Below are 25,003 nucleotides of genomic sequence, written 5' to 3'. Positions count from 1 at the left end.
TTCCCCCAGACATTATTAGCTCCACAAAAGAAGGGATCATTCTTTGTTAACACTGTGTCCCGAGCGCATAATACAGTGTCTGGAATATAGGAAGCACTTGTCAGCTGAGGGAACGCAGACATTACCGTTACCGAGGTGACAATCGCTTCCCTGTGGCAAGCGTTTTCTGTGGACCTTGGCTTGACAGAGTGTGGGAAGCGTCGGTTCTCGCAGCCCTGCAGGAGGCAGACTTGCTCTTCGTCCTCTCGTTTTTGGGATTCGGCTCTGCCTCCGCTCCTTGCTGGGGCCGGGACAGGCAAGGCCTGCTCGGTGCAGCCTCCATTCTGGCAGCAGGGACAGGCGACAAGACGGCTTTCCATGGTGCTCTAGGCGCCGAGAGCCCGGGTCCGGGGCGCGAGGGTTCGCTCGTTTGCAGGGAATGTCCCCAGAGGCCCATGGAGGCAGGGGGCCGACAGGCTTTCCAAGGTCTGGGCTGAGCGCGGCCACGCAGGGACCCAAGGCGGGGACAAGAAGCATGACACTTTTAAGGATAAAAGGGTCGGAAGCAGAAGAGGAGAGAGGGTGGGCAGGAACCCACCTACTGGCCGGTGGGGTGGAGGTGGCTGTGCTCTACGTACCAAGGGAGAGACCCAGCAGGCCTTTGGCGGCGAAGTGGCTGCAGATCCCGCTGTCAGGGGCAGGGGGCGCGGGCGGGCCCGGGGCGGGCTCCGGCACGTGGCGGTGAGCAGAGGCCGGCTGTCCCCGGCCCGCGCCTGCTCGCACGGCCCGCTTTCCTGGAGCCCGCCCGGGCACCTGTCCCTGCCGCGCCACCTCACCTGCTTCCCTGCAGTCGTCCCTGGGGGGCTCCCTCTCCCCTGGCGTCCCCGCCCTGCCCGCCCCCTTCCCTCTCGTTTCCAAGCCCTTGTCGTGCCCCTGCGCGCTGCACCCTGGCGCCCGGGACAGAGTCTGGCGGAGGGCGGACCCGCTGGCCTCATGGAAAGACAACGTGCCCCGCAGTCGCTCCTGGGCATGGGAAGAGGAAACGGGAAAGGTCGGAACTCAGGGCGAAGGCTTGGAAGGAAAAGGCCTCGTCCTCTGTAACACGTGGTAGAAACTTCCACCAAAGTGATGGAAAACGAGGTAAGAATCTAAAGGCAAATTTTAAGCGTACTTTATTTAATGTTTCTTTGAACATTCTTTGGGAATCCAAGGCCAGCTTTATCTCACAGATCACTTAGCAGTTGACAAACACAGTACTTGCTGTTTGAATACAGGTGTGCTTGACAAAGAATCTTCTTTCTCTTGCACCTAGAAGGTTGTCTACACATGATATTTCCTTTCGTTTTTCTTTCAAAATGGGTTTGTGCCAAAAAATCTATTAATAAAAATTAACATGAAATAAAACTTAACTTGAGTTGTTTTCATGCCTACATCTAATTAAATTATTTTGTTTTCTTTTCCCATAGAGTTGTACTGTGCTTTTTCCTTTTAAAAAATATTACATTTAATTATCCTTCACTTGTCTCCCAGATGTCCATACATGAGAGACATTCTTGAAAAAACAAGCATCTAGTTTGAATTGTTCATTATGAGTCTTGCTGCATTTTAGATTGATGTATAAACTTGCCATAATTGAAAAATAGTGAAAAATATCTACTAGAAAAACATTTTGCAAATAGATTTAGAGCAATAATAGTAAGGGATACAATAATTTATTTTTCAAAAATGAAAGAATCTAAAGTTAAGTAGACACAAGTTCCCTTTAATTTCCTAATATTTGTTCTTCCTTCTAAGTGCTAAACTCCTTTATTTGTGTGCCCTTTGTCCTAAAAGATACTCCTTGGGTGGATTTATCTTGTAAAGATAAGGCTTTTGCCATTCAAGTCTGGTACGTGTTTTGTGGAAAAATCAGGCCATGTGGAAGCAGACCGAGTGCAAAATAAAAGATAACGCTCCTATTTTCTTTTGTGTTGTTTTGATGTGGCATTTAAAATTGTACAGGCATGACATCATGGAAGGCCATGAGTCAGAATACCTGTTTTCTTCTGGCACTAAGAAGGTATGATCTTGGGCAATCATTCAAGCCCCAAGCCTCTGGATGCTCCTTTCTTCTCAATCATCTATGTAAAGTGAAGACTGTGCCCAGTGGTCCCTGCCACTGCCCAGTGCAGACTGTTGCTTGTCCCTGAAGGCTTGCACCATGCCCTTCTCACCTTCTTCATGATCTGTGCTTGTTGCACTTAACCCTTCTTCTTCCTGGAGAAGACAAAAACTGAACTTTATCTCCCTAGCAGGGCATCCTGAGGAGGACAGGTCTTTTGTAGAGATATTAACATGTATATCATATCAATCAAGGATAAATCTCCAATTTTGAATATACTAAAGCATTACCATATGAGTGACATAAAAACAAAGCAAAAAAAAAAAAAATATATATATATGTATATACAGGGTACAATGAAGAGGAAAAACCACAGGCTAATCTTTACAACATTGTCCAGGGACTAGTGAGAACCTGGAATTTGTCTCAGAACAGGGAAGGTAGGAAGGCATTAAGTGTGGCTACCCCAGAAAGGATGGACAGGTAGCACCATGTCCAAAGAAATGGGGTATAAAAAGGAAAGGAAAAAGGAAACGCACTAGCAGTGTGCATCCCTAGGGAGGAAGCAGGGGCATGAACGCTGGATCCATAGGGCAGAGAATACTGAAGTCCCTTTGGCCTCAGCCCTCGTGGAGGAGTTGGTGCCCTGGAAGGAGTTAGTGCAGCACTGAAGCAAGGGCATGAGACCTGCAGCCTTGGGTGCCAGAGCCTGGGACACACTTAGCTGAGATCAGCAATGTGAGAATGGGATTGTCCTTTCCAGAAAACCTCAACTGAGGCCAACAGCCCATTCCAGATCTGGGCCCACCAGCTGTGGGGCTATAAGCCCTCAGCTTCATGGAGGGTACTGAGCAGTGGTGAGGAACAGCAGCAGGAAGGGACCCAGGAGACTGCTGGGAACAGCTGTCGGGACTAAGCCCTCATGGGGCAGGATTTTTGACATTGCAGGGGAAAAGCGGAAGCCCCAAGAGGGGGATACCAGACTCCCTGCTATGAAGACATCTGAGGTCTAAAGTCTGTGAAGCAGCTCGTACCAGTTACACCCAAAGGACTTGAAGTGCAAATACATCTTTATTTATGACATTTCTACTTCTGTTTTCTATTTCACATCCAAAGGGGAATGATCACTGTCTCTTCCACTCCCAAGGCTGTTCCACTAGCGACTGAGTGGTGGCCCCCACATGCCCCATCCCCTCCCCAATGAAGGACTTTCCTTTGGAGGATTCACCCTTGCCCCTATTCTTATCTGCACATTCTGGTTGAGAATAATCTCATCCCTAGCTCCAAAGAAGCAATATTTCTTGCTCCTCAAAATTATTAATGTTCTGCAGGGGTGGCTGGTTAGCTCAGTTGGTTAGAGGACTGTGTTAGAACACCAAGGTCAAGAGTTTGGATCCTTATAACGGCCAGCTGGCAAAAAAAAAAAAAAAGCTAATTTATATACACTTATTCCCGATAGTTATTGTATTAATCAGAATAGCACTAATATTCCGTTTTGTTCCTTCGAATTATGCTTTAAATGTGTATGTCCTCAAGCATAATCTAGTGAACCGTACTAGTTATTTCATTGAAGTCCTTTGGCCGGTACAGACAACCAGCATTATATTGTTTGTAATAAAGCCAAAACAGCAGATTCTGAAGTTAGAATGAGGACAAGTTTTAGAGAGTATGAAGAATAATGGTTAAGAACATGCTAGAAACAGCTTGTTCCATCTAAAATATTTAATTCCACTAAAGGTCTTGATGGTGAGCCTGGTATTTTCACTGGAGACCATTGGCCTAAAAGAAGTGTATGACCGCTGATGCTTGAAGTGTATCTTGGTTGTTCATTTATAGTTTTATGAACCACTGAATTCTGGGGCATTTAAATTATTTCAATAAGTAAAAGATATATATGAAGATATTTTAATTCTAAGAGTTGTATTTCCCACTAAAAAGGGGTCAAATGAATCATTTTTTCAATTATTTTAGGTACAAAAATATTATATTTTTCTACGTGCCATTCTATGATATGAAATTTACAGCAACATTGTAAAGGTAAGCAATGCAGAATGATGGTTTCTAATTGCAGAAAAAAAATTCTGTGTCTTCTCATTAGTGCACCTCTGATGAATGGGCATACTATTTATTGTGTGTTCAGGCATTCCTGTATGTTTTATTACTAGAAGCAAATTGTGTTTGTTTCCATGTAATATTGATGCAGTTAGGAGTGACACTCATGGAAAAAGAGATGGAGGATGCTAAGACTGACTGTAATAAGAAGAGTAGATCAACCAGGCTGTCCCACTGCCATATTTTCCATTTAATGCTTCTGAACTGGCTAAAGGCCCTAAGGTCACTTTGCTACTCACAATTATTTTGCATTGTCATTATAACAAATGTGACAGAAGCATACACAGTTCACGAGTGAGATTCTAGTATGAGTGTATTATGCCGATCGGGTTAAGAATTCACAAAAACAATAAGAAGTATAATTTGTTGAAGAGAAATAATTAGATTTTGACTGTTAGCATATGCAATTTGGTTCCTTGGTAGTTTTACATGAATCTTTCACACATTAACAAATATGAAAGTGATGCCTAATTGAAATGTCTTCTCAAGAGCTGACAGAGAAAGTAAAATTATTTATCAACTGTGCCCACTCATTGCTAGAAAAAATTTATTGCCCTTTAAAGTTTTTGGTCTCATAAGACTTTACAGTTTGCTAAACTAAGAGTATGTTGAGCAGAGATTTTTGAGTAGTTATATTATGCCATTATCTATTCTATCAACAAATACCTGCTCATTTACATTTTTTAAAAAATTTATTTTTTGTTGAGCAAGAGAAAATAGTCACAGTGTAGTTATCTTTTAGAAGAGATGGACAATCATTACTTTGGAATTTCAAGAAGAGAACCTCCAAATCTATCAAAAGAATATAATTTGACCACTATTGACTTAAAATGTTTCAATTCCATTTGACCAATTTTTTTTCCAATAAGACCACTTCTGAACCATAGTAAATATATCAACAGTTGTTTTGTGGTAGTGCTATAGCAGGTGCCCAGGCTTCCAGCTAATTAAGCCCCATTAGTTCAAAATTCCTGTTCCCTGTAGAATTTCTTCCTGCTGCACGGAGATCACCTTTCCCCCCAAATCCAGATGTGTATCGTATTTCAGTAGTGGCTTTCCATTAGATTGTCCTCTGTTTATCCCATATTGAAGATAGTACAGTGCTACTTCTACATGGTTCAATTATAATAATGCATGGTTGGGAAAAAATGGAAATTCAGAGCATCCTGTGTTAACTTTTTGGCCTCTAACTACATACTGCTGGGTTGAACTCTGCAAAGTTTTAAAGGAATGAGACTGCTCCAGATGGCCAAGCAAAAGCATCTAGCTGGGGATAAATTATGCAATTTCTGCTCTACATTTCTTCCCTGAGGACAGCTATCCTGAACCACTTCACTCTCTGTTAGTAAAGGCATTAAGCGTTATTGGAATCAGCAACATGAAGAATTTTTCTGCAATGTCCAGCAGTCACTGGTATTTCAGGCTGTGCATGCATCCTGGTGAACATACGAAAACATTTCACCTTATGAGGCTGGGGCTGTACCCAGCTACGTGATACCAGCCAGTTGGGGCACCAATTGCTTACGGCCGAAGAACCCATCTTTTGGCAAAAATAAACGGGAATCAAATAGTCTCCAACTAAAACTACACCAGTTTAAATCCTTTCTTGACACTTTTTACCCAAGAGGAAGCTATACCCATAATTATGCAATACTGAAATTTTGAACTCAAATTTTATAACACCACATACATGCTTGGATATTATTCCCTATTGCCCAAAGCATCGGCCACTGCAGATCCAAGAATGCTGCGCCCTTTTCATAAGCCAATGTGCTTTATTAATACTAAAATCTCAGATTGTCTTGCTTCTTAAATTGAGTACAGAGAAAACGTTCAGTAGGAAAATTGTCTGATATATTCAGCATGTTCATAAAACACTAGAGTGAATGTTCTGCCTATAAGGAAAATTTTATGGGGTAAGGTTATTTTAACTCCAGAAGGTTGTTGTTGGGTAACCTGGGCTACAATAATATGTAGTAGGTCTTGAAGACGTTGGCTAGAAGCTATGCCTCATAAGCTGAAATTCTAGATAGATTACTCAGCATAATTCAATAAATATGAGAGGAGGTGGTGAAGTATCCATCAGTATTCTTGTGTGGGACAATTTATTCAACAAATATTTGACCAGTGTCTACTATGAGCCCTGCACTGTTTAAGAGTGAGGGAGAAGATCATGAATATGTCCTGTAAGGAGCTGCTGGGCTGTGGAGAATGAGACTATCCAAGGGCGTGGGAGACCTGCGGTAGAAGGACCTGCTGGGAGAAGCTCTTTATCCTTCTGTGTCCCAGTGGCTTGGACAGTTCCAGCTGATTGTGACTTTGCAGTCCAATGCCATTTTACTTGGCAACCATTCTATGCTGGCCACAAGCACACTTGTTCTTTAACACATTCAGACAACATGGTTGCAAATAGTGAATCAATGCCATGTGCATGTATGTACCCCAGGTACTTACACAAATCCTACAAAGTAAGACTCATAAGAGTCTTATTCCCTTTCCCCCTATTCTAAAACATTCACCACAAAAAGAAACACCCTTTTGATTTATGGAGGTCTTCTTTCCACACTGTACATATATAATATAAATATTTTATTTAACCTATGTGCTATAGACTGAATGTTTGTGTCCTTTCTCCCAAATTCATGTGTTGAAATCCTACCCCTGAAGTGATGTTGGGAGGTAATTAGGTCATGAGGGTGGAGCCCCATGAATGGGATTAGTGCCCTTATGAAAGACACCCCAGAGAGCCCCCCTGGACCCTTCCATTATGTGAAGACACAGTGAGAAGAAATTGTTTATAAGCTGCCCATTTTATGGTAGTTTGCTATAGCATACCAAACTGATTAATGCACTATCCACACATGAATTTCAAAGGTTTGTCAGTTCAGGATAGACAGGCACACATTCTACTGAAACAGTGCTTCTTGACCCAAGGTCCTTGGAATCAGAAATTTACACATGCATTCTTGAGTGTCTGAGAATTTTCGTTGAGAGGATATATATTATTTTCATTTTGGTGGTGTTTTGAACCATCTGCATTAGTGTTCCTCAAGCTTTCTTCTGCTTGCAAATCATCAGAGGATCGTGTTGTAAAGCGTGTTCCGAATCAGGAGGTCTTAGGAAGGCCTGAGAGTTTGCATTTCTAACAATCTCTGTGTACTCACAACAGTTCAAGTCTGGTGACAATACTTTGAAAGGGAAGGATTGAGATGCCCCCTTACACTCTACAACTGCCAAGTGATGTCACCACCTTTCTTGTGTTTGTGTGTGACCATATTTGATCCAAGGGGCACTGCTATAATTGTCACAGCTGAACAAAGAAGACAGCTAACTATTATTTGGCAGCCTTCTGGTTGCCAGTGACAAGCACCCTGGTCAAAGCAGAATACACAAGCTGGAATTCCTTGGCACAAATGTCTGGGGAACCAGGACTGGGAGCCCTGTGCCAGCAGCATGCTCTGTGTCTGCTCATCCATCCCTTCTGCTGCCTTAGCCCCACTTCTCTAGGCACATGGCTTTCTCCAGGTAATGGGCAGGTCTACACTGCTGGCCCCAGATTCACTCCCCAACCCCCTCCACTACCCCTCCCTGCTCGGCCATCTCCATCAGACCTGTTTTGATTCCTTTCCTCATTCCTACTGTCAGCAGTCCCCCTACATCTGGGATTTTGTGATAAGTGTTTGGTAAGATGCAGTTCCCTCGCAGACACCCTGGAAACTCACACAGGTGTCCTTGTAGACTTCCATTTCCCTGTCAGATTGTGACATGTTGTGGCCTTCCCTTGCTCACAGCCATGGCTTGGAGGACACTTAGAAATTGGTTTATGATGCACTTGGGGGGAAGGGCACATTTTAATGATATAGAGTTTATGTGCTGATGGGAGACTATAAACTCATAAACATACAATGCTAATATTTACCCACTGCCCAACAACACTGTCATCTTTTAACTTTACTCCCCCCTTTTATTAATGGTTATTTATTTTAAAATTTGTCTTTGTTTTCAATTATAAGTGGATACAGTCTTTTAGGATCTATCAGACCCAGGTCTAGGTGATATCCCTGGAATGGAAATAGAGTACAGGTCCAATAAAAACTAGTCAGCAACATGAAGGGTCTTCCGAGAGGTCAGTTTTTGCACACTTCAAAAATCTCAAAATTTTAAAAAGCAACATTTAGTGTGTTCTTTAGAAAGTAAAAGAGCATACTTTTGGAAAAGAAGAATACTTGCAAGAACTGAATCATAAATAAAATATAGCTTCTGGCAGCAATGGGAATGCCAAAAAGAAGACATAAGAGTTATTTTAAGAATTGTCATTATTTTTCATTTTAAAGTGAAAGTGTGGGAGGCTGCAAAGCAGAAAGAACAAGCTGGGTTGTGAAGTTTAGCAGATGTTGGCTCTGCCACTTCCCAGCCCTGTCATGTAGGGCAACCTGCTCAATTTCTTGGAGCCTGTTTTCTCCCCTGTAATAATAATATTTAACTTGAAAAGTTGTGGGTATGAAACAAATAATGAGCATAAAGTCCCTAGAGAGTGTCCGATTCATAGTAAAGTACTCAATTAGTAAATTGTTGTGATTTAAAAAAATGTGTACAAAAGAGTGATAAGATTCGGGATATTCGATTGACAGTGTGATGCGATTATTCCACGAGAGCAAAGATTAGCACTGAGGACACAGCAGACACAAAAGAGCAGCCTTGCAGCCGCCCTTAGAAGTCCCCACAGCATGAGCCTCACAGCAGTGAAAAACTCACATGAAGGAACACAAGCCAGACTGTTCCGCTTGTTCGTTACCTTCCTGGTGAGCGTTCACTCCGGGCCTCAGGCTCCCGAATGTGTGCGAATATCCACAGCCCTCGTTCCTGGCTCAGCTCCCTCCTGTTCTTTTGCATTTCCCCAGAACACAGCCAGGAAATGGCAATGCATCCGAGCTAACTTTGTGAAGCCTGTGTGTTTGGTACTGACTAAATTTGTGGTAAAAATGTCAGTCAACTGAGACTTGAGAACTGAACATAATGATGAAAATAAATTTGAGCACTTCTTTCTGTTAATGGTTGATAATATTTTATCTGGCACACTGCACTCTGTGGCAGCCATGGATTTGTTTTCTCCTTTTGATTATTTTTGCACAGCTTACGTTTACTGAGAATTATTGCATTCCAAGTGCCACCCCGGGCACTTGACACGTTTTAGCACTTTTAATGCTCCCCACAATCTTGTAAGGGAGGTCATAATGTTATTCTTACTCTAGGGATGTGGAAACAGGCTCAGAGAGGTTATGACTTGCTTACAGTCACCCTCCTGGATAAATGCTGGAAAATTAGAACTTGTTTTCTTGCCTTGAGTGGAAGCATTGATATTTAACAGAGGTTTTAGAGACTATCATCTCATGTATATGAAATGGGCACGTGGCTATAGGACATTACATGGGAAATGAGTAGTTAATGCATTTTATTTTATATATTTACTTTAATTTTACTTTAATGTGAAAATATTGAAGGTCTGAATCAGGACCTGTGTAAACCTGTAGTGTAATATCGTACATTGCTAGCTTTAAGGCGTAGTAGGATGGCTCTACGTTGTGGACTATCTCTGTCTGGATTTGTTACTGGGCTAATAATATTAAAGCCAAAACAAGACAAAAGGGGGAGGGGTGGTATTAAAGAAAAAAATTATTCTGATACTTATTAAAATGGTAAAGGAAGCTTTATTCAAGACTATTGCAATAGGTATCAAGACCCTGGCAACAGGGGAAAGAGATCTGGCTCAACGTTGAGTACAGCAAGACAGATGTGGAGGTATTGCCAGTGAGCAGAATGAGGGGGTCAGCGGCTGCAAAACTGGTAAGCAGCAAGGGAGAGGAAACTCTGGTTAAACTGACTTGACAGGATCCTTGCTGAAAGCAGGCTGGGTGATCAGATACCAAGGGCAGGGGAATTCTCATCAAACTGACTTAGCAAGATCCTTGCCACAACTGGACTAGGCAGGCCGAAGGCAAGATCCAAGGATGGGGCCTCACTGAGAAGAGGGCTCAGAGGAGCCTGACTGACGTCTGGACAAGGAGAGACTTTGTCAGGGTGACGCTGATGAACCTTGTAAAGAGTCAGAGAAATGTGCTGCACACAGACTTGAAACAGGACTTATCCATTGGAATGGCAATGAACGGAGCAGTAGGTTAAGGTGGTTTTGGTATTTTTCTTGGTTGATTAATTTCATGATAAAGTTAATAAGTATTAAAACAACTGATTTTCTACCTATTGTCCACATAATTCCTTCTCTAGTGAGGTACACAATTTTATTAGCTTTGTTTTTACTTTAAAACTGCTGAGTCTTATTAATTTAATAATCAGATCAGCCTGTAAATTTGCACTGATGGCTTTTGTGGATGGATAGATACTAATTAGTAATAAGCTACCTAAGTAAGTAACTATTGTGTAAACATGTTCAGTGTAATTAATGAGAGACCAAAACTAATCAGAGCTATATTGTTTTTATGTACATATTTAATTTTGGAAGAAATTAATCACTCTGAAACCTCTTGCTTGGGTGAATTCTATGCAAAGTAAATTTTTACTATGACTTAAAAATACATAGTGTGTCTTATTCTCAGGGGTAAAAATGTATTATGATATTAAATGCATTTTTCTTGACATTTTATGTAAACTTTATTAAACAATATAGGAGAATTAGTCTCAAATATTTTCTACTTCACATTGTAGGTTTTTTCTGGTTTATTTTCCTTTATTTTTTCCAATATTATATAAGACAAAATGATTAAAACCCATACTGGTGTTCTGTTTTTTTTTTTTTTTTAACTTTATGAATTTTTTTTTTATTTTGTTTTAGGCCGCAAAACATCTTGATACATTTAAAAAGACTAAGATCATATAAAATATGTTTTCTGACCACAGTAACAGAAGGAAATTTAGAAAATTCACAAATGTGTGGAAATTAAACAACATTCTCCTAAATAAACAATGGGTAAAAAGAAAGTACTTTGAGATAAAAACCAAAGTGCAATGTATCAAAATGTATAGGATGCAGGGCTCATGCAGTGCTTAGAGGAAAGTTTATACTTGTAAACACATATATTAAAAAAAGAAAAATCTCAAATCATTAATGTAAACTTCTGCCTTAAGAAAATAGAAAAAGAAGAGCAAACTAAACCAAAAGCAAATATAAGTAGGAAATAACAAAAATTACAACAGAAGTACTTGAAATAGGGAATTAAAAAACAAAAGAGAAAATCAACAAAACCAAAAATTGATTCTTTAAAAAGATCAACAAAATTTGCAAACCTGTATCTAGACTAAACAAGAAAAAAAGAGAGAAGACAGAAATTACTAAAATCTAAAATAAAGCAGGGGCATGGTAGAGAAGTTGCTTCTTCTATTACTCTGGAGTGGGCTGCTCTTGTTTTCCTGGTCTCTGCTGGTGACTCTCCTTGTGTCACTGCAGTTGAGTGGCTGTAGTGGGACACTCACATAGATGTAGTGTCTTCGAGGTGCTCCTTGCCTGCTTCTGGGTGGGGGCTACTGCATTCGGCTCCTGCCCAGGACCGTAGGCATGCTCTGTTTCTTGCCTGCTTCCAGGCAGGGGATGCTGCCCTTGGCTCCTGCCCAGGACCCCGGCTGTGCAGTTTCTTGCCTGCTTCTGGGCGGCCACACTAGTGTTCTAACAAGAATAACCAGGGTCCATTCTTTTGCACCCACTCTATTCACAGACTTTTAATTTACCTTTTTAAAACCTCTTTTGTGAACTTACATAGCCAGAGGTTTATGTGGTTCTTTAAATGTCTAATCAATCTGAAGTTGTTAATATTTTAATCTTCCCACCCTAGATAATTTAGAAAAAGTAACACCAAGGATACTTCTCTGGAAAGCAATAAAGACTAGCCTTAAAAATGATGGTTAATAAAACATATTTATTAACTAGTGACTACCACTGGATGTTATGCTCCTTTTAATCAGATGAGGTTCAATGTCATTGCTAAATGGAAAGACCAGTCCTGATCCTCCTCTGAAACAAGGTAACAGAAGTAGACCACAAACCACAGCTTGAAAATTCACTTAAAGTTCTGAACATTATGAACCGAAAGAATCCTGTTGTTTCAATTACCATTAAACAATTAAGATTGCAGAGTACCTGAATGATTTCCTATAAATTATGCTTTAACAGATTAAGGCAGACATTCATTTCAAACTGCTGTATTGAAATTACATTGACAATTAGTATTTGATGCTCATTTAAAATTCTCTTCTTCGTAGTGACTATCTTTTAATTCTATCAGTTTACTTGTCCCTAAGACTTTTGGGAATACTAATCCCGTTAACAATGCTAATTTTTAAGCAAGTACTTCTGTGAAAGAAGAAAAGGCTACAAACCACTTTTTTATACACTGCACATAAAGATTCAGTTCAGTGGAACAATCTTGAATAACTAGTCATGACAATGGATCACTGCTGAAATGTCTTAAATTGTATGTGCTTAATGGAAGGACTTTTAAATGTGAAAGTTTCAAAATACTGTTTCTTAGTAGAATGTTGAACCTCATCAATGGTCAATAAAATCACTAATCTTATAAGACTTTGGCAAAGTAATCTGGTGACATCTGACTTCTAAAGAGGAGTCCAGTATGAAAATCAGGCTGCTTGTGTTTCCTGTTTCCCGTGCTGGAAACTTCTGAACAACTCTGGAAGGCAGCTGTGGAAGGGCTTGGGCTGCTCCCCTGCCTTTTCGGGGTCTAGCTACTGTGCACTCCCCTACAACATCTGTCCCCTGCACCCTGGTAGCACCATCCACAGAGACTGTTTTCCAGGTCTTGACTGGGTTCTCTTTTCCCAGGGGGTTCCCAAATGCCCATGTCTGTGTCCTTGTGGCCAATGGGGTAAAACAAGTGAAGAGGCGGGGTGATATGCTTCCTACTGCAAGTTCTAGAGCCAGTGGTGAGACCTGAGTCCCAGCTCTGTGCCCTACTGGCCCTGACCTGAATTAAAAAAAAAAAAAAATTTAAAAAAGGAACAAAAGTACTTACCTCATTGTTTATTGTGAGGATTAACTAAGAGAATATCTAAAAGCGCTTAGCACAGTGTCTGACACATAGCAGTCAAATGTTAGCTATTGCTTTTGTTTTCAAATGCGTGACTGCCTATTTCAACAGCCAATCTTATCACCTTGCTATTTCTGATATTCTTTATTCCAAGCGTTTTAGCCCATTCTTCTGATATTCCAGGCTACATCATATCTTTAGAATTCTAGGGCATCACTGTGTTGTTGTAAGGGTCAAAGTAGATATACCTAATTTATCTACAGCCATAGCAGACACATTAGTGTGCGATAAATGCAGCGTCCTTGTCTGCCATCGCTGTTAACGGGGTTGGTGTCCTCTCAGTCTCCCACAGTGGAACCCTCCCAGTCCTCTTGGTTCTGTGGTGACTCTAACCTCATCAGCTCGGCCCCTCCACATTGCATGACAGAGTCTGGCCTTCTGTCATAGTCTGCAGTCCTTGGCTTCCTCCTGCACAGAGTTACTAGATGGCCCCAGCCTGTAGGTAAGGTGAGGCCAGCCCCAAACCGCACTGCTCAGCCTCCCCTGCTCTGGGCTGACCCCTCCCAGGGAGTCTGGAGTGCTCAAGGCTGGCCTCGGCACTGTGGCTCCTGCCATTGTCTCCTCTGCCCAGCTTTTCCACGCCAGTGCAGCAGCCCTGCCCTGGCCCCCGGGCCCTGTCCTAACTGTGGGCTCTGCCCCAACTGGCCAAGGCCGTCTTTACTCCAGGCTCTCCCACCCACCCTCCAAGTCGCTACCAGAATTTTCTCCCTAAAAAGCAAAGCTGATCCTGAAAAACCAAGGAGCTTCTGTGACTCCATGTGATTTCCCCAGAGAGTGCAGGCACCAGCTCCTTACCAGCAAGGCCAGGAGATAGGGCCGGTGCAAGGAGGTGGGGCCTGCCTGCCAGTGTCCTGTGACCCCTCTCCTGCTCACCTCCCAGCTAACCCCTCCCCACTCCTCCCCTCCATCAGTTTCTCCACTCTCCGATGAGCATCACCGGCTTGCTCTGGGCCTGGTGCGTGCGCTTGCTCTCTCAAGCTCTCTCTCTCTGTCTCTTTGTCTCTGTCTCTCTGCTGTCTCTGTCTCTCTGCTGTCTCTGTCTCTCTGGTGTCTCTGTCTCTCTGCTGTCTCTGTCTCTCTCACTGTCTCTCTGTCTCTCTCTCTGTCCCCTTTGTGCTCTAGGATTGCCCTCAAGCACATGATGTACCAGCAACATCTTCTTCCCTTAACTGTCACCAAGGATAACTCAGGAGTCTTTCAATACCTGTCTAAGGGACAGCTCCTGACACCTGGTGTTCTTACGGCACTTTGCATGTGTCCCCAGAGCAGGCCTTTTAAGGATTACAATAGTTAAAGTAAATTGTGTCACTCTTCATCACTTATATGTTTATTTTTCTCTTAGATTACAAACTCCCGGTGCAATTAGGAAAGCGTATTCTTTATAACTATCCTGATTCAAAGACTGTCTGTAAATGAATGGATTAGTGTAGTCTTTGTTTTCTGAAATTTGACTATTAAACTGCTGTAGTAGGCTTTGTTTGTTTTGAAAGTTTCCCATAATGTTCTCTGTGGTATGGAGATTTATCAGGAGCACAGTGTTTCTTATGTCCCTTGATGGAGTTGGCTAGACATATTTTTATTTTAGGCATATTTTTTAAAACCAAAATGTTAGCCCATGGTTTAAAACACTCTTTGGTTCTGCTGTTGCTTTTGGCTTCTAGAAAGAGACTGATAGCCACATGCTATTAAATGTGTGTCATCGTCTTCAGTGTCCAAGAGTCTGCTGTTGCTGCCGCTGCCAGCCATGTGTCTGCAATGTGTACTTGCCCTTCGTGGGAAGATGTGGTGTGCAGCAGTGGTCATTGTCAGAAAGACTTTCATATCTCGTAACTGAAGAGACCCTGCTCCCTGCAGGCTGTCTGCCAATATGTCTCTCTCTGCCACTGACAGCCAGCGTGACACAGCCCACCACCCCCAGGCATCTGGAAGTATTTCTTCTGATGTTAACATTTTCATCCGCCCCACTTTAATTTTTTAATTTTATTTATTTACTTTTATTGAAATATATTGGTTATACATATTTATGGGGTACAGGGTTATATTTCAACACCTGTATATAATGTGTGATGATCAAATCAGGGTAATTAGCATATTCCTCACTGCAAAACTTAATCATTTCTTTGTGATGAGGACATTTGATCTCCTCTCTTCTAGCCATTTGATGACACGCAGTAAGTTATTGTTAATTGTAGGTTTTTCCTATCTAGATGTAATTTTGTGTCCATTAACCAACCCCTGCTTATGCCCCCTCCCCTTTCCCACCTCTAGTAACCACAGTTCTACTCTCTTCTTCTACAAGTTCAACTTGGTATTTATTTATCTCATATATATGAGTGAGGACATGTAGTATTTCTTTCTGTGCCTGGCTTATTTCACTGAACATAATTTTCTCCAAACTCATCCACTTAGATTGGGTCCATATCCTTGCTTATTGTGAATAGAGTGGCCATAAACATAGGAGTGCAGGTGCCCCTTCGATATGATGATTTTCATTCCTTATGGTACATACCCAGCAGCAGGATTGCTGGATCATGTGCCATTTCTGTCTGTGGTTGTTAGAGAAACCTCAATACTGTTTTCCATAATGGCTGCACCAATTTACAGTCCTACCAACAGTGTAAAATTGTTTCCCTTTCTCTACATCATCACCAGCATTGTTATTTTTTGTCCTTTTTTTTTTTTTTTTTTTTTTTTTTTGTCTTTTTCATGACCGGCACTCAGCCAGTGAGTGCACCGGCCATTCCTATATAGGAACTGAACCTGCGGCGGGAGCGTCGCTGCGCTCCCAGCACCGCACTCTCCTGAGTGTGCCATGGGCTTGGCCCTTATTTTCTGTCTTTTTGATAATAACCAGTCTAAGTGGGATGAAATGATATCTCAATGTGGTTTTGATTTGCATTTCTTTGATGATTAGTGATTCTGAGCATTTTTTCATATACCTGTTGGCCATTCATATGTCTTCTTTTGAGAAATGATTATTTGCTCCTTTTCTCCCTTTTTATTGTGTTATTTGTTTTTTTTACTACCAAGTTGTTAGAATTCCTTGTATATTCTGGATATTAATCCCTTGTTGAATGCATATTTTGCAAATGTTTCCCTCCATTCTGCAGGTTGTCTCTTTGCTGTGTTGACTGTTTCCTTTTCTGTGCAGCACTTTTTGGTATGATGTAATACCATTTGTTTATTTTTTCTTTTGTTGTTTGTGCTTTTGAAGTCTTATTCATAAAGTCAGCCCAGTCCTATGTCCTGAAGCATTTCTCCTGTGTTTTTATTCCAGAAGGTTTATAGTTTTGAGTCTTACATTTAAGTCCGTAATCAATTTTGAGTTGATTTTGGTATAGGGTGAGAGAGATAGGGGTCTAATTTCATTCTTCTACACATGGTTATCCATTTTTCCCAGCACCATTTTTTGAAGAGGCTGTCCTTTCCCCAATGTGTGTTATAACTGCCTTTGATGAAGATCAGTTAGCTGTAAAAATATGGATTTATTTCTGGCTTCTCTATTCCATTCCACTGGTCCTTGTGTCTGATATTAAGCCAGTACAATGCTGTTTTGGTTACTATAGTTTTATAGTATATTTTGAAGTCAGGTAGTATAATGCCTCCAGTTTTATTCTTTTTGCTTGGGATTTCTTGGTCTATTCAGAGTCTTTTGTTGTTCCATATGAATGTTAGAATTTTTTCTTCTATTTCTGTGAATAATGTCATTGGTATATTGATAGGGATTGAATTGAATCTATAAATCACTTTGGGTAGTATGGTCATTTTCACAACATCAGTTTTTCCAATCCATGAACATAGAATGTCTTTCCATTTTTTTGCATCCTCTTTAATTTCTTTCATCAGTCTTTTGTAGTTTTCATTGTAGAGATATATCACTTCCTTGGTTAAATTTATTCCTAGGTATTTTTTTTTTTGGTAGTTATTGCAAATGGGCTTGCTTTCTTGATTTCTTTTTCTGCTAGAATATTTTTGGTGTGTAAAATGCAACTGGTTTTTATATATTGATTTTGTATCCTGACACTTTCCTGAATTTGTTCATCAGCTTTAAGAGTTTTTTGGTGGAGCCTTTAGGTTTTTCTGTATGTAAGATCATGTCATCTGCAAACAGAAGCAATTTAACTTCATCTTTTCCAATTTGGATGCCCTTTCTTTCTTTCTCTTGCCTAATTGTTCTGGCTAATACTTCTAGTACTATGTTAAGTAGGAGTGATGAGAGTGGGCATCCTTTCTTGTTCCTGTTTCCCCATTCATGATGACATCGGCAGTAGGTTTCTATGGCTTTTAGTCTGTTGAGATACTTTCCTTTTATACCTAAATTGTTGAGAGTTTTTATCATGAAAGGATGTTGAATTTTATCAAATACTTTTTCTGCATATATTGAGATATGTTTTTTGTCATTGATTTTGTTGATGTGGTGTGTCACATTTGTTGATTTACATATGTTGAACCATCCATGAGTCCCTGGGATGAAACCCATTGATCATGGTATATGTCTTTTTGATGTGCTGTTAGATTCTGTTTGCTAGTATTATGTTGAGAAATTTTGCATCTATATTTATCAAGGACATTGGCCTGTTGTTTTCTTTTTGTTGTTGTATCTTTGTCTGGTTCTGATACCAGGGTGATGCTGGCTTCATAGGATGATTTTGGGAGAATACCCTCTGCTTTGATTTTTTGGAACAGTTGGAGAAGAGTTGGTATTAATTCTTCATTAAAGGCTTGGTGGAATTCAGCAGTGAAGCCTTGTGGTCCTGGGCTTTTCTTTATTGGGAGATGCTGGTTACAGCTTCAATCTTGTTGCTTGTTATTGGTCTGTTCAGGTTTTCTATTTTCTTCTTTACCCTACTTAAATTTGCTGTGGAGATATCTATCTCACTGAAGATATAAGAGTGTCTTGTCTGGTTTAGAAAGGTGGTGTAGCCATCCCGATTTTATTTTTTATTTTTATTTTTTTCTTTAGGCAGTTCACATTTATTATTGATAACAATAAAAAATCTTTTAAAGACTATAACTGTTGTGTTATCAAGAGTGAGGTGATATGTTTATAAAAGATGTATAGAATTTTATATGCAAATAATGAATTCAGGAAGGAAAGTGAATTAAGACACTGGTAATAGAGGGAAAAACCCAAAGAATCATTAGTACTGGAAAAAAAGGGAAAAGACAACAGCATGTTAAAAAGAGTGCAGGGTGCTAAAAGTAGAGACATAATGCAAACTGCATAATCAAATCATACATGCCCATAATTCCCTTACAAGGAACATCAGGTGTATCACTCATGAGAAAGCCCTGTCAGCATTTGTGCAGTCATGTGCTTTGAACTCTTAAAGATGTGTTAAACTCTTAGGGAGAAAACAATGCCATTTCTGAATTGTCTTAAAAAGAACAGATCTTCAGCCTGGGGCAGGAGTGGGGGACATGGTTGCAAGTCAGACAGTCCTGTAAACATCTCTGGGCACATGTGAACTGTTGAGTGAAGCACTTTCTTGACAGCTGTCAGCAAAATCGCCATCTGAGATACAGAGAAAGAGAGAAAGAAAGAGGAGAGGGGACCATCTTCAGGTCCTTATAATTTGGAAACAGAAGCACTGACTGGAAGCAGCACTGATGTGCTAGCTAACCCTACTGTGCTTCCTGGAAACAAGGCTCTAGGTGCCAACGAGGAGCTCATCCTTTAAAAGGAAACACATAATGTGGTCCAGGAAGGCAGACACATGAAAGAGGCCCTGGAATGTTCAGGGCAGCCGTAAGGGCTTACCTGATCAGGGGGAGGGCTGCTTGGTTTCTCCCTAAGCCCTCCTGACACCTCCCGCCATGGGGCACACACACCTAGCATCTTCAGAGTAAAGACAGTTTGATCTAAGATTTATGTACCTATCACACACCAGATAATGGTTGTGTGGGTTTTGGCACATATCTTTAAAAGTGAATCACCTGCCACACAGAAAAACACACATTGCATGTCTTTGTCAAGGAAACTAACCCTATGCAGCTTCTGGAAAGACTCTCAAATAATCTGCTTTTTCCATATGAGCTGAAAATATGGGGGCCTGTACAAGATAGAGCAGGTTTTGGAATTGGGAATCAAAAAGAAGACATAAAAGATAGAATAATCTCATACCCTGATTTGCTTCTATGAAGAGTCCTTTGTTACTCCAACCAAGTTTCTATTAATCCCATCCCCACCAGAACCCCACTGCCATGCACATGCATATGCATGCACACAGGCACACACTCACACACACGCATGGGTCCACAATCTCCATTTACAAAGGAGCCAGGTTCCTGCAAGCCACATGCCATCCTGAAGTGGTAACACAGGGAGTACGCTGACTAGCTAAAGCAAACACTGGGTATGGTGTCAAAATGGCAAATGTGACTTACTCGGTTTCCAAAATACCCTCTAGCGCCTAGAAGGTCTATCTGGGCTCTGAGGATAGTAAGCTCATAGAGAGCACAAAGGAGATAAATCTACAATGAGTTCAGAACTAACGTTCTGCAGGTAGAAACAATGACACATCAGAAGAAAAAAGAGAAAGGATCCCCTCCACACAAGTTCATGTACAGAAAAATCCTGGTCTGAAAAATATCAAAAAGATTCGAAGAGGAGGGAAGGGAGAGTAACATTTAATGATGGTGGCGTTTTCCTGGAGTCACAGGGAGTCCTTAAGAGTCCCTCCTGAGCCACCAGCAGCCACTTTGGAAGATCGGGTGGCTCTGGCCATGGGAGCGGGTGCTCCGCAGGCCACTTCTGCACCCTCAGGGGAAAAGGCACCCGGAGGGCGGTCACCGAATCCACAGGCATCTCTACCAACAGCAGGGAGGTGTGAGGGCTGCCATGCGGTTCAGGGGAAACAAGTTGGCACGTTCTGTTTCTTGTGAGAAGGTGGGACTAGTCTCTGAAGGGTGGCATAGGGGTTCATTCACTAATGGACAATGTAGAGTTTGCTGGACAATTCTTTGCATCAACTTTTGAGACAAAGTCAATCTCTTAATTGGTATATAAAGTACTTTTCTTTCGAGAGCCCTTGTGCTCTGGTTTGGTTTTGTGTGCACTGTATGCAAAGTCTGTGGCTGTTGAGTTAAAGTTAGCGTTAGAGTTAAATGACCTGTCCAGCTATTTGCTGGTCTGGAGAGTGAGGGGAGTGTGCACAGTGTCTCTGCTCGGTGGGAGGGCAGGCAGACCGTGGCTGGCTGTCTGAGGAGGGTGTCCTGGCACTGCCTGAAAATCATGGAGCTGGAGAGAGACTGGCTGGAGGAGGTGGTGGCGGCGCTCAGCTGGGAGGACCCACTGTGTCTGGACTCCAGGCTGGCCATAGAACCTCTGAGATCTTCAGACCCGATCAGTTCGGTGTGGTACATCACTTTGCACTTGTGAGAAGAGACCTGTGGGGAGGCCAGCATGTCATCCACCTGGGCGGGTTGGTTGCAGCACACACTGTCATGCTGTGGAATTTCTGCTGCGGCATGTAGAAGCCCAGACACCTTGTCACATGGGAGCCACACACGCTTTCTCCTTCTTTGCAAATCATGCTATAGTCTTGGCCCAGCTGCCAGACCTTGTCCATGAGCTGCACATCATTCCCGCCTGGAGAAGTGATGTTGTGGGCCCCCAGGGTGTCCTTTCTGGGCAGCTGCGGTGACCTGTTGGAGTGATAGATGTTAAAGACAATGTCCCCTTTGCACACATCAAAATCCCAAATGATCACTGAAGAGGCATCCACAATCTGGATGAGAATCTCATGTGGTAGGTGCTCCTTTGAAAACACTTACAGACTGATAGATGGTCTCAGCCCGGAGCTGGAGGTCTTCGTTTTCCAGCTCCTCTGCAGTCCTGTACAGAGTCCATCCTCTGGCTCTTCACACATGCATTCCCCACTCAGGAAATCTGGAATAATCTCTTTGTTGATGTAATCTGGCAGGCCTCCAGGACCCTGGTGGTCATTTCTTGTGTAAATGAGGCATTTCCTTCTGGTGTTGTCATCAATGAAGGGACTAACCAGTGTCCAGGGGAAAGGAAATACCTTGGGTTCCTGAAGGATGAAAAGGCAGCTCATCATCTTAGGGTAACTGGCCTCCACCACTGCGATGACCTGCAGCAGGGCTTTCACACCAGGCCTCCCCCAGCGGTGCGTGTTCAGCCCCTCCAGGTCCACCAAGCAGGTCCATGAACTGATAGGCCGACCAAAGACTTTTGTATTTTCTTCACATCATCTTAGCCTTTCTTGATTGATGGAGAGACCTTATCTCAGCAGGGCCTCCTCTCCGAGGGATCTTCGGAGGGTGATACCCAAGCCTTTGGTGTCTACCTGCCCCAGCCTGATCACACAGAGAGGACACCCATCTTTGTCGTGATGATGCCAGCCTCCTGCATAGTAATCCTGAAGGACCCAGGGAGCATTCTATTATCAAGAATGTAGTCTACCTGGTGTTGCTTCTGCCATGTTAAAGACTGACACACGATCTCTCTGGCTTTGTCAATATTAAAATCCTGAGCATGTAAGAACCGAAGAAAATGCTCATCTTTTGGGATTTTGCCCTTGTGGGTTTCCTGGAGCCACTGGTGAAGTGTAACGAGGCAGCTCTCCTGTAGCGGAGTCATATCACCAGGTATCTCTCGATGTAGTCTGCATCTAGCTTGTTGTCAGGGGTTCCCACACAGCTCGGGTGCCCCTCCAGGTTTATTGAGGGCCACGCCGCCCAGCCTTTCCTTGAGGGCAGTATCTGGGGTGACGACAGCCATAGGTATGGCCTGTGTCTTGCACGATGATGATGCCTCTTAGAGGGGGCAATGGAAGGTGGAGTCAACGGGGCACAGAGGTTGTGCCTTCTTCTAACTGACGAAGGTAGTATTTGATGATTTCTTTTCCTTTTTTAATGTTGCTGGTATATTGTTTCATTGCTATTTTTTCCACTGTACCTTCAAAACCAAAGAAAGATTTAATATCTAAACTTGCAGACTGTTCAAAACAGGTCCAATCTTCATTTTCAGGGTGAACCTGCAGATTCCACTAATCAGAAATGTGTGATGACATCTGCTGAAGAACTGCCCTCTAAGATGAGGAGATGCACAGTTTAGAACGATGGTCAAACAATCCTGAGAAGCCAAATGTCAGCATGCTCTTGCCGTCTTTTGCCAAATGACAGATATGCACGGTGTAGCAGCAGTGCCCATTAATGGTGACCCAATTAGAAAACATTTCATTGTGGTACTCATTATGCAAAATACGTTCCTGAGAATTCAGTGAGTTTTTTTTGGACAAAATAAATATAATCAACTCCTGTGATCTTCTTCAACAGTCTGGGTGCATCTAAGTCCTGTTTGCGGTACCTTTCAATGACATGAATATCTCCATCTTCACTCCTGAATTCATTCACAATGTCACTGTCCATGAATGCTGGAATCAAAGGACATGTAGGGACCTCCTTTTATAGACCAGAAAGCGAGTGAGTAATTAATGGCTGGTGGGGACATGTCCAAAGGACATAGGAACTACCCTAAAGGGGGCCACTCACCAGTTCTGGGATAAAAGCCAAAATTAATTCAAAGCGTTGTTTATACGCCCTTACTGGCGACTGGTATTTTTGCGCTGTGATTGTAATACAATAGCAATCCCCTCACACCTGTCTTGCCGAGGATAACCATTAAGAATATTATCCTGAATATGGTGAGAAGATATTCAAAAGTACAAAACTAAATATACTCAAGGAGCTCAAAATCTAGTTCTTGTCAGAAAGGCTGGCCCATGAGGCAGGGTGGTGGGGCGTTCATGCCAGCGGCTCCACAGGGCTGTCGCTCTTAAACCACTCAGCCACAGCTTGACCTGCCACCTTGATTTTAAATTAAATGGGTAGTTTACATCTCAGAGCCTGCTGCAGGAGACATAAAAAGGATTATCCCAATCAAGAGGTAAGAAGAGAGACGCAGGAGACATAGAAAGGATTACGCCAAGGTCGCTGCTTCCAGGGTTCAGGGACCACTGGGGAGAAAAGCCAGGTGCCATCTGCAATCAGCAAGAAACAAGAGGAAAAACCTCTATCACAGTGGAAGTCAGGACAGCTGGGCTACTATGTGGAGGTCCCTCCAGTCAAGCTAGTGTCCTTGGAGTCTCTGTTCTCTCTTTTGTAATATCAGCTCCACAAAAGCTGATAGAATTTGTTGAAAGAATGAAAGTATTGTGGTTCTAAGATTCTTTTAGTACAAAATGTCTATTTTCAAGAGTTGAGACCTATTGCAAGAGAAGGAGGCATTACTGAAGAAGTAGGGTGTGGTCTAATTCTCACAGGCTCATCGTTCTTGGATAGCCAGAGAGGAGAAGGGACGAAGGCTTCACACCAGGGCATTCAAGACTATCCAGAGAATGAGGTTGAGATCTGCAAAGGCAGCACCAATATCAAATATCCTGAACCAGGATAAAGTCTGCTCAGTAACTAAGCCAGAGAAGGGTTAGCGAAAGGGTGATCCAGTCACTTGATGGAAAGAGAGTCAAAGTAGACAGCAGGAGCGCAGAGCAAGCACAGAGCTTTGAAGTCCTCAAGCTTTCTCAATTTGAGCTGTTTTGGAGAAATGGTAACTATTGAACCAGTTTTACTAGAGTGGATGTAAGGTTGGCAAGAATTCCTCCTCTGCTTCTGGGCCTCAAGTAAAAACTCTGAGGAGCAGTTGGCATTTCTTCCTGTATGAACTGTTGGGCACATAGTAAACCATTAACGAATGTTTGGCGGAATGAATGAAGGGGTAATGTTATTTGGCTTTGCTGTGACTCAACTAAGATATGTGCAGTTAGATGTGCCGTGCATTCTCATTTACTCTGATTTGGTCTGGTTTATAACAAATAAAATGGACGTTGCTGCACGTGCTGCAATTCTGTGTTCTGTAGTTATCTTCAGAATGTGTGTACACGCACGCCCATGTGTGAAAAGTTGAACCAGCTTAGCACTCAGCGGTTCCTTTTTATTTTCTCCTTTAAATCCTTCATGGCTTATTTTGAATGCTGAAAAAGCTACTCCAGTCCTGTATAAGCATTATTATCTGAGAATTCATAACTTGGTTTTTATTGACTTCATGAGTTTTCTCAAGAGTTTGCTTTTTCTCATATGTTGTACTCATATATAAACTGAAATATAATGAAGTTAACTCTTCTTATAATTCATGGCACCAAATTTGACATGAAACTCAGGTTCTTATAAAGACTCAATTATCAACTAACCATATGTCATTTTGGGAATGGCATAGTAACTTACAAAAGTCCACTTCGCCATGAAAGCAACAAGAACACAGGTAAAAAATGACAAAATAAAAACTATTTTCAGAATTCTGAAAATTAACCAAAGACTTGCAACAATCCAAGGAGCATTTCTACAATGAAAATGACTAAATCTCAGTAAGAACAGTGAGCTATGCTCACTGCTTTGCTTTGTGATGCAAAGAGAAACCTTTGCTTTGTGATGTTTTAACTTGTTCTGTTCCCTTCCCTTTCTCCCCATCTCTACAGTAGCCATGAAAACCAACAGCCTCATAGCCATGGTAACTGTGAAAACTGGGATCCACTAAGAGGGATGAACAGGTGGAGATCCTAAAAAAAGAGACCAATCACTGTCACTACTTGACCTATCTGGGAATTCCCTGGAAAATCCCCATTCCCAAGTGTTGTCTTTATTTGACTTGACTCAGAGCTACTTCTGTGATAACAGTGTT

The 25,003-nt window shown here is 42.0% G+C and overlaps 1 protein-coding gene and 1 pseudogene across 1 annotated transcript in view; one reads left to right on the top strand and one right to left on the bottom strand.

Annotated features, from left to right (window-relative positions):
• The window catches only part of PXDNL (peroxidasin like), a 430,031-nt gene that overhangs the window by 16,597 nt on the left and 388,431 nt on the right, over window positions 1–25,003 (top strand). The gene's annotated exons all lie outside the window — the stretch shown is intronic.
• LOC134364124 (SEC14-like protein 1) lies at window positions 610–24,567 on the bottom strand (annotated as a pseudogene).

This window comes from Cynocephalus volans, chromosome 15 (assembly GCF_027409185.1).
Source record: "Cynocephalus volans isolate mCynVol1 chromosome 15, mCynVol1.pri, whole genome shotgun sequence".
Lineage (NCBI taxonomy): Eukaryota > Metazoa > Chordata > Mammalia > Dermoptera > Cynocephalidae > Cynocephalus > Cynocephalus volans.
The sequence above is the reverse complement of the archived record's forward strand: the minus strand, read 5'-3'. Positions and strand labels throughout refer to the sequence as shown.